Below are 10,618 nucleotides of genomic sequence, written 5' to 3'. Positions count from 1 at the left end.
CTATTTCTATTCATGCCTCGTGGTGCCGCGCTGTCTCTAACTCTCCAGCCACGATCGCCCTGTTGCCAATTTTCATCATTATTGTGGCTCCTATTCTGGTGGTTCTGATTGCCTCTCCTACCCCTCTGCTCATAAGGGCCCCTATTTTGGTGCGTCCTTCTGCGTATCCTGGAGGGGTTACTCGGCCTATTGTTCCTTTGTGAGGGGGATGACTTTTCACTAGCTACTTCCTGAACTTCTAACATGTTTATCCCCCTCCTACCACCATTGTTGCTACTCTGGGGTTGGTACGTGCTTTGCAGCTCTCCAACAATTCCCAGTAGCTCTTCGATGGTGCGTGGCTTCGACGAGACGATACATCGATAAATCGAGAACGGTAGTTGTCTCGGAAGCACACGCAATAAGACTGATTGGGGCAGTGGTGGGTCGAGAATACTATTATTGTGTAACAGTTCTAGTAAGTATTCCGTCGGTTTCTTGTTGCCCCTCGGCTCGAATCTCGACGTTAAAATCGATGCTCGTAGGTTCGCCAGTTTTTCTTCATTTAGATAAGTAGCCCGGAAGTGACTCAGTAATTCTGCATAACTCTGGCACTTAATTGAGGTTACTTGGAACCAACGCCTGGATATTCCCTTGAATGCTCGTCCACAGAAGGCCAACCTTCTGTCTTCAGGCACACCAGTAAGCTCGAAGTAGCTCTCCAACTCCTGAAGGAAGTTGTGAGCCTGTATTTCACTTTCACCACCAGAAAAAATGGGCAGTGTAAGGTCGCGATGTAAGAAACCTAGTGCGGACGCCAATTGACACGTTTGAGGTCCATTTTGCAGTTGGAGAGACGACTGCTCTGCATTATTGTCTCGTCTCGAATGCTCAGGGGTCTGTCTCGACGGGCCTGGAACCGGAGATTCCGCTCTGTTATTCGAGACGGATGCAGACATGTTAACTTCGCTAGCACGGTCTCGAACCGTTTCCCTCAGCGATTCGAGCTCTCGTTCCAGCTTGGAACATACGTGACTCACATTTTCTTGAATTTCCTGAATGCCATCCCGACATTCACTTCGGACTTCTTCGAGCTGCTGTTCTTGCCCGAATTCTCGTCGTGCTCGAATCAATTGCTCTCTCCAACTGATCTCGACTTGTCTCAGGTTGTTTTGTAGTTGTCCTACAGTTCCCTCAACATTGTCAATACGCCCAACTAAATCTCCTACACTTTCGCGGACACCTTCCACTTGAGTATTTACGTCTGTCACGTGGTCCCCTACTCTTTCAATCTCACCACGCAGGTGACCCACTTCTCGGTCTACTTTGGCTAAATCTGCGCCTAGAGCCTCGGTGACCTCTTCAATCCTATTTCCTGAGCTAATCTCAAGTTGTCGAACTCGCTCATCTGTTTCCCGGATCGAATTTTTGAGCTCATCGCACGTTGCTGCTAACCTCTCACTTAGAGACTCTGCCGTCGCGTCTAAACGAGCGTTTAACTCCTGAACACTGCTGTTAAGCTCCTGTCGAACGCTGACAGTGATCTCGCGCCCTGCAGTCTCCAATCGCTCTAGTAATCTCTGGCTTGCTTCTTCTTGTTTACGGGAAATTTCCTGAAGGGATTTTTCCTGCCTGTCCGACATTTCCCTCAACATAGAAAACAACGAGGAGAGGGCGGGGTCTGTCATGTTGCTCACGAGCCGAGCCGAGGTTCCCGGAACTGGTTCTTCGTTGCGCTCTCTCTCAGCTTCGCCAGCTGCAGCGTTGCCAGCGTTTACATCTGATACCTGCTCTTCCCCCACAGGTGTGTCCTGTCTAACTGTTTCTCCGTCGTCATTATTTCCTAACTCTTGTGTGTAGTTATCTAGGTCTACACCAAACTCGCCTAGCTGGTTCAAATTTTCCTCAAAGTTAGCCATCTTCCTCGTCTGGCTACGCGTTCTCACCATGAATACACGAAAATATATAGTAAACAAAGATTTCTAGCACACGAGTTTCAAAATTGATCCCCCTCCTAGACTCTAAATATGAGGAAAATTCTCTAAATTTACATATATATCTCTAAATATCACACAAGAAATAATCATAAATACACAAGCAAAACACACACTGAAATTTTCTTGTTCTGCGCGAGAAACAAACTAAAAAAAAACTGACACGCGTAAGGCTTATTTCAGTCAATACGGTTGTGTGAGAAATAGTATTGCTCAGCTGAGGTTTTCAATCGACACAAAATTATTACCATTGCAACAAGATTACAGTACTTTACTTTAACTTGCCTCAGCTTTTACTGTTCAGTTGTATTAAAACAACAAATTTTAAAAATTGCAAAAATTTTGAAAGGTTTACCAAATATAGTCTGAACAGTTTTCTCTTATCCTTATGCAGTTACTGATTTTCTACCTGGAGAAATTCATGCCCATGCTGGGTAAGCCAGATTTGTAAAGGGGAAGGGCCGTAGCGTGGAAAATAAATTAATTACTATGCAAATTAAATCAAAATTTAAATAAATTTGAATATACTAATCTTGAAATGCTAATGTTCTAATGAATATGTAAATAACTAGCTAAGTCGGTAGAGCTTTTAAGTTTAAAATGTCGGTAGAGCAAAATATGTAATATAAAAGATAAAGTAATTTAATGAACAAAATGAAAGTAATTTAGTATAGCATTTCAAATCCAAAAGAGAGACTCTATTTTACTGGTCTACGTGTTTCCCCAGGTGGTTAGAGACAATACTACTTCTCACTCACACAACAACACTTGGTTGTGAGAGACCGTATTTTACCGGATATGGACAACTCCGGAGCAGCTGAAAGAAAGACATGAGAATATTACACTGAGCACATACCTTGTCAGACTTCCTGTGGAGAATGAAGTGCACACGAGATTCATGAGATAGACTTTTAATGAGATGTAACAACACACGCATAAACACTATAGACTGTGATAAAATAATTTAAAAAAAAAAATTAAATTTTGAACTTTCGCCGAAATGTTTAATTTCAAAAGTAAGGCCTTATTTGTTTAGATTAAATGTTCGTGCACGATTTAGCGCATCTTCAATGGTTCTCCTCTTCTCCCGGATGTCCTCCTGGTCCTCTTCTTGCTGCTTCCGATGGCTCTGCTGTCTTCCCTTTTTAGCAGAACGTAGGTCCCGCGGAGGTCACGTTTTCTTCCACATTGAACATGACAATACTCTGCTTTCCTCCTGGTTTGTCTCCAGTCGGATATTCAGAGAATAATTAACATATCTCTGGATCTTGTGCCTGCAGTGGATCAGGATCTCAGCACAGGTAGCTTCGCCTATCCTAACGCGATCCAGCCTGTTAGGTGGCTATTGCTCGACTATCTAACTTCATCACCCCCAATAGAAAAGGGGAAGATGACACTATAAGGTTCGTTTAACAGATTATATTATATCCTGTTCATACGTTATTAAATGTTCGTACACCACTGTCCTGTACTTGACGCACACAGTTGCGAAGTTCGTCGCGCAGGATTAACAATGAGATATAATATATATACACATTTTACGAAGATCTGACGGGCTTAAATGTTTGTCGCTAACACTGTCTCTTAGTATAACAGAGACACCAATTTCTCTATCCGTCAAAACCGAGTTTCTCTATGCGAGCGCGATACCTCTCTTCCGATCACCAGACACCAATTGCCTCTCTTCCGCCTGCCTCCTTGGTTTTGTCAAAACCACCTTCCACACAAAAAGCTGGGCTCGCATCCCAGTTTTTGCGAGTCTTATGACGGGGTGAAGTGGGGAAGAAAAGGGGTTGCCTACAGAGGTCATTGTCCCCTCTGACTTGAATTTACACTTTCACTGTTTCTAATGTACATCATTTAAAATTGTTAATAGATACTCGCAAACTGATGTATCCACAGTATAGCTGAAATGTCTAGCTTTAAAATGATGTATAGCACTTCACTAATCATGTTCTTATTACCCATGTATTTTATGTTTTTCTCACAAAAATTGCTTAATTTTCGGCTGAGAGGACACGCTGCTCTCATGCAGACCTGACGGTCCTGACACCTAGCGGGATTTCTCCCCGACCACTCACCTCTGTGAGGGGTTGCTATGTGAAGTTGTCATATTTTCATTGTTTTTGTTAAGTTAAAATGTTTGTCAACATACCACACACGAGAATTAATACCTATATACAATAAGACAGCTTATTTGTAAGTGTGACATGCTGTCATATCTTATAAACATAGGAATTTTACATTTTCTCCCATGTTGGTGCAGTTTTTCCCCTCAGGACGTCGCCTGCTAAGATACCGGATGTTTATGCTCTTACATCTATCATGCATTCCTTCCATGAAGTACTGCCGGACTTGCCGTCCTGTACTGAAATAAGCCTTTTTTGATACGACACAAAAATAACACAATACAGCGACTAACCTAAGCTATATTCTACAATAACGAAATACCAAGAAAATCTTTACAATATTGAAAGAATTACTTGTGGAAGTAAAATTATCTACAGGGGTGAAGGATTCTACATGGAATGCTCCGTTCCTCGGTTTTTCTCCGGTGAGGTGAGGGGAGCTGCGAAATTCGAGGTTGGATTCTAGCTGGCCGAATTTCCGTTGGAAGGGACGCTTGCTGCTCAAAAAGTGTTACTTCTGGCCAACTTCTAAAATTATCACACCTCTTTGTAGTCGAAGTTTCGCATGTACTTACGAACTCCAGCAAGCAAACTTAAACAATGGCTGCTCCCGACTTGGAGTCTACAGGTACACATCGTCTCTGACCATAGTAATTTTCCCATATGTAGCTATCACAGGTTTATGCTCACTGAAGATTCATACATATTCTCTTCTTTCTGAAATTTATAGGTAGCAACCCTGGACCAGCTGCACTTAAGTCTTGGGTGTTCTTTTCCTCGAGACAAAGAATCTCCCAACTTTGCTTTTTTTTTTTTTTTTTTTTTTTGTGTGTGTGTGTGCTGGGTTCATGTGATGTACCGTCTAGCTTCCTAAGATTTCCAAAGCATTGCATTCTGCACATATTATTCTCAATTGAAGTGTTTAATTCAACTTCTATCTTGATTTAATCCTTACCCTTACATTTATATAACACACATAATAATAATAATAATAATAATAATAATAATAATAATAATAATAATAATAATAATAATAATAATAATAATAAACACAAAAATGAAATAAACTATACACAATTACTTCCACAACTAATCCTTTACTTATTCTATCTTAAATGCAAATTAATATACGGAAAGTATATGTGAATATGTAAATTTTTAGGCAAAAATAATTATATGCATATCACGATTTTAATATATTTACATAAGCTAATGTATGTCCGTTACATTTATAAAATAATTTAAAAAAAAAAATTAAATTTTGAACTTTCGCCGAAATGTTTAATTTCAAAAGTAAGGCCTTATTTGTTTAGATTAAATGTTCGTGCACGATTTAGCGCATCTTCAATGGTTCTCCTCTTCTCCCGGATGTCCTCCTGGTCCTCTTCTTGCTGCTTCCGATGGCTCTGCTGTCTTCCCTTTTTAGCAGAACGTAGGTCCCGCGGAGGTCACGTTTTCTTCCACATTGAACATGACAATACTCTGCTTTCCTCCTGGTTTGTCTCCAGTCGGATATTCAGAGAATAATTAACATATCTCTGGATCTTGTGCCTGCAGTGGATCAGGATCTCAGCACAGGTAGCTTCGCCTATCCTAACGCGATCCAGCCTGTTAGGTGGCTATTGCTCGACTATCTAACTTCATCACCCCCAATAGAAAAGGGGAAGATGACACTATAAGGTTCGTTTAACAGATTATATTATATCCTGTTCATACGTTATTAAATGTTCGTACACCACTGTCCTGTACTTGACGCACACAGTTGCGAAGTTCGTCGCGCAGGATTAACAATGAGATATAATATATATACACATTTTACGAAGATCTGACGGGCTTAAATGTTTGTCGCTAACACTGTCTCTTAGTATAACAGAGACACCAATTTCTCTATCCGTCAAAACCGAGTTTCTCTATGCGAGCGCGATACCTCTCTTCCGATCACCAGACACCAATTGCCTCTCTTCCGCCTGCCTCCTTGGTTTTGTCAAAACCACCTTCCACACAAAAAGCTGGGCTCGCATCCCAGTTTTTGCGAGTCTTATGACGGGGTGAAGTGGGGAAGAAAAGGGGTTGCCTACAGAGGTCATTGTCCCCTCTGACTTGAATTTACACTTTCACTGTTTCTAATGTACATCATTTAAAATTGTTAATAGATACTCGCAAACTGATGTATCCACAGTATAGCTGAAATGTCTAGCTTTAAAATGATGTATAGCACTTCACTAATCATGTTCTTATTACCCATGTATTTTATGTTTTTCTCACAAAAATTGCTTAATTTTCGGCTGAGAGGACACGCTGCTCTCATGCAGACCTGACGGTCCTGACACCTAGCGGGATTTCTCCCCGACCACTCACCTCTGTGAGGGGTTGCTATGTGAAGTTGTCATATTTTCATTGTTTTTGTTAAGTTAAAATGTTTGTCAACATACCACACACGAGAATTAATACCTATATACAATAAGACAGCTTATTTGTAAGTGTGACATGCTGTCATATCTTATAAACATAGGAATTTTACATTTTCTCCCATGTTGGTGCAGTTTTTCCCCTCAGGACGTCGCCTGCTAAGATACCGGATGTTTATGCTCTTACATCTATCATGCATTCCTTCCATGAAGTACTGCCGGACTTGCCGTCCTGTACTGAAATAAGCCTTTTTTGATACGACACAAAAATAACACAATACAGCGACTAACCTAAGCTATATTCTACAATAACGAAATACCAAGAAAATCTTTACAATATTGAAAGAATTACTTGTGGAAGTAAAATTATCTACAGGGGTGAAGGATTCTACATGGAATGCTCCGTTCCTCGGTTTTTCTCCGGTGAGGTGAGGGGAGCTGCGAAATTCGAGGTTGGATTCTAGCTGGCCGAATTTCCGTTGGAAGGGACGCTTGCTGCTCAAAAAGTGTTACTTCTGGCCAACTTCTAAAATTATCACACCTCTTTGTAGTCGAAGTTTCGCATGTACTTACGAACTCCAGCAAGCAAACTTAAACAATGGCTGCTCCCGACTTGGAGTCTACAGGTACACATCGTCTCTGACCATAGTAATTTTCCCATATGTAGCTATCACAGGTTTATGCTCACTGAAGATTCATACATATTCTCTTCTTTCTGAAATTTATAGGTATCAACCCTGGACCAGCTGCACTTAAGTCTTGGGTGTTCTTTTCCTCGAGACAAAGAATCTCCCAACTTTGCTTTTTTTTTTTTTTTTTTTTTTTTTTTTTTTTTTTTTGGTGTGTGTGTGTGCTGGGTTCATGTGATGTACCGTCTAGCTTCCTAAGATTTCCAAAGCATTGCATTCTGCACATATTATTCTCAATTGAAGTGTTTAATTCAACTTCTATCTTGATTTAATCCTTACCCTTACATTTATATAACACACATAATAATAATAATAATAATAATAATAATAATAATAATAATAATAATAATAATAATAATAATAATAATAATAATAATAATAATAATAATAATAATAAACACAAAAATGAAATAAACTATACACAATTACTTCCACAACTAATCCTTTACTTATTCTATCTTAAATGCAAATTAATATACGGAAAGTATATGTGAATATGTAAATTTTTAGGCAAAAATAATTATATGCATATCACGATTTTAATATATTTACATAAGCTAATGTATGTCAGTACCGCAAAACATCGTGGGAAAAAAGCTATTTGGGCCAATTCTAATTCCTCCCCTGGTAAGATTCCGTAATAAGAATAGGCGCCGCCCCAGATGGGGACATACTTCGTAGTTTGTTGACATTTGTCAGACCTAAACGTCTACGGAAAATAAAGATACGAGCATGGCGAGAAGTTCCTGTGAGTACAAGAAAGGAACTGGTTCAGTTTTCCCTACTCGAAAAGCCCTGTAAATAGAAAGTCTTACAGCAAAACAGAACTGAAATAAGCTATTCTTGTCCTCTATATTAATATGATCACCTTTTGTTTCAAAGCGAAAGGGTTATTCACACACAAAGCATACACGGTTACACAATACAAAGCATATTCACTCTGGTATCAAAATCTACTTCCCTTTGACATTTTACTATTAAAAAAAAAAAACTCTTAAATTTGTCAAATTCACACACTGTATATAGTAAAAAGTTTATACTAATAAACCTACCATGTTTTCTTTATGGGAATACGGGACACTTTAGATCCCCTTCCCCCCAAACTCTCCAACACAATCCAATAAACTGTACCTCTAGTTATGTATAACAGTATAATAGGCCGATGTGGTTCAGTGGTATAGCGTTCACTTCTGGTGCATGGAGTCCTTGGTTCGATCCCAGCTCACTTCAAGTGAGCTTTGTAGTGGAAAAATACCGTGTGCGTGGGTTTCTCGTGGTTCTCCCGTTTCCTCCCACTTTCTTCATTCCACCATTTCATTCATTTCTCATCATCACCGTCTCCTTTAGCCTAGCCGACATTTATTTTTTCAACGGGTCTAGGAAAATTCGGTGTAGGAAAATTCGGTGTAAGAAAACTCGGAGTACAGAAAATTCGGTGTACGGAAAACTCGGTGTGGGGAAATTTTGGTGTACGGTAGATTCGGTGTAATACGTATTGAATATTACCACTTACAATAATTTACATTTCATATTGTGAAAACGAAAACCATATAATGTAACGAATAAAATGTTAGAAAAGCAAATTTATTTTTCTGCCTTGAGTCCAATACCTCTTGCATGTCTTTTGCTGGATATTACTATAAACTACTTTTCATCACATTGAAGCTGGCACTTTTTGTCAGAAATAAAACAATTACAAGTTCAGAGAATAGTTATAGGAACAACTAAAAACACCTTTCCTATATAGTACATCGTAGAACATATACAAGGTGATTCTTTTAAAACTCGTGGATTTCATTTGGGTCTAGAATTTCTAACTGAAGTCCGATTTTCATGCGGTTTATGGCAAATGATCAAGGAAAGTTGGAAGATTTATGGAACTATGCTTACTGGTTTAAATTCATTTGGGGTAAAATCGGGCACGCCTCTAGAAAAGCAGCAAATATTCGCCACTGTACCGACTTGGAATTAGGTGAGGTGCGGTGTGGAGATTTCAGTTTCTTCGTTAGATGGCAACCTCGCGACGGCCAATAAGAAACAGGAAACTGGGCCGTTGTATTGAGAATTATGCTGTGCTACTGTACCAATATGATTAGGACACAGTTGCAATAATGTACTCTTTGGAACAAAGTGATTTTATCGTTAAAAAGATTTTGGAGACCGGGATCTGTTGTTGCTACGCAAAGGGTAGTTACACGCAACTTTGCCTTACGTTCTGTCCCAAAGAGGAATATAATATGGTCGCTAGTGAATAAATTGCAGGAAACGGGATCGCTTCTGAGTAAGGCAGGGAAGCATCGGACCTCGCTGGCGGATGTTGTGGAAGATGTCAGTTACCGACTCTTTTAAGTCACCCAAGAAATCCCTCTGTCATTTGTAGCGAGAAACCGGCTATTCAACATGTGATTTATGTGTGTTACCACTAACACTTAATTTTGGGAGGCGTGGTGGCTCAATGGTAGAGCGTTCACCTCCGATGCTTGGGGTCCCTGGTTCGATCCCAGATCGCGCCGTGTGGACTTTGTGGTGGACACACACCGTGCTCTTGGGTTTTCTCGGGGTTCTCACGTTTCCTCCCACTTTCTTCATTCCATCATTTCACTCAATTCTCATCATCACCGACTCCTTTAGCCTAACCGGCATATCCGTGGGACGTAAAACTTAAAGATTTCATTTCATTTAACTAACACTTAATTTGTATTCTTCAATTTCGCTTCAAATATCCAATATTTCATTCGAACTGTAACGTACAATGGCGAATATTTGCTGTTTTTCTTACGGCCTGCTCGATATTACCCCGAATGAATTTAAACAAGTAAACATAATCCCATAAATCTCCCATCCTTCCTTGATGATTTGCAACAAACCGCAAGTAAACCGGACTTCAGTTACAAATTCTAGAGCCAAATGAATCCGTGAGTTTTGCACATCTGCATATACATATGTAAGATGCAAAAAATATATTGATCAAAAAAGTCTTAGTGGAAAGAGCAATATAAAGCAGGATGGTTTTATCAGATAACAGTTGTACAAATAGTTGAATTCTCCTCCAATCAGACACTTTAGTTTGTTTGCCGTAAGTTAAGGTAAACAAGTACTGCAACCCTATTGACTCCTTATTGACTTCTCCTTCAATCAGGCGTAGATACTTTAGTTGAGGCATTTATTTTTACACCTTTGAGCAACATAAATAATCTATGTCGTTTTTGAAGAATTTAGATTTAAATATTTATTTATAAAATAGACATAAAATCGTCAGAACATTTTTTAAAAATCTACAATTTTCAACTTTACCCGTATAGTAACCTACATTTTTTTTTTTTTTTTTTTTGGAAGTAGAAAATTCTAGGAGACATCTTCCAAAACTGCATAAAAACTTAAGTTTTAAATAAAATGTCGATTGGTATCGATGGTCGCTT

The sequence above is a fragment of the Thermobia domestica genome, chromosome 2 (genome assembly GCF_964235325.1).
Source record: "Thermobia domestica chromosome 2, izTheDome1.hap1.1, whole genome shotgun sequence".
NCBI lineage: Eukaryota > Metazoa > Arthropoda > Insecta > Zygentoma > Lepismatidae > Thermobia > Thermobia domestica.
This window is presented reverse-complemented; position numbering follows the sequence as displayed.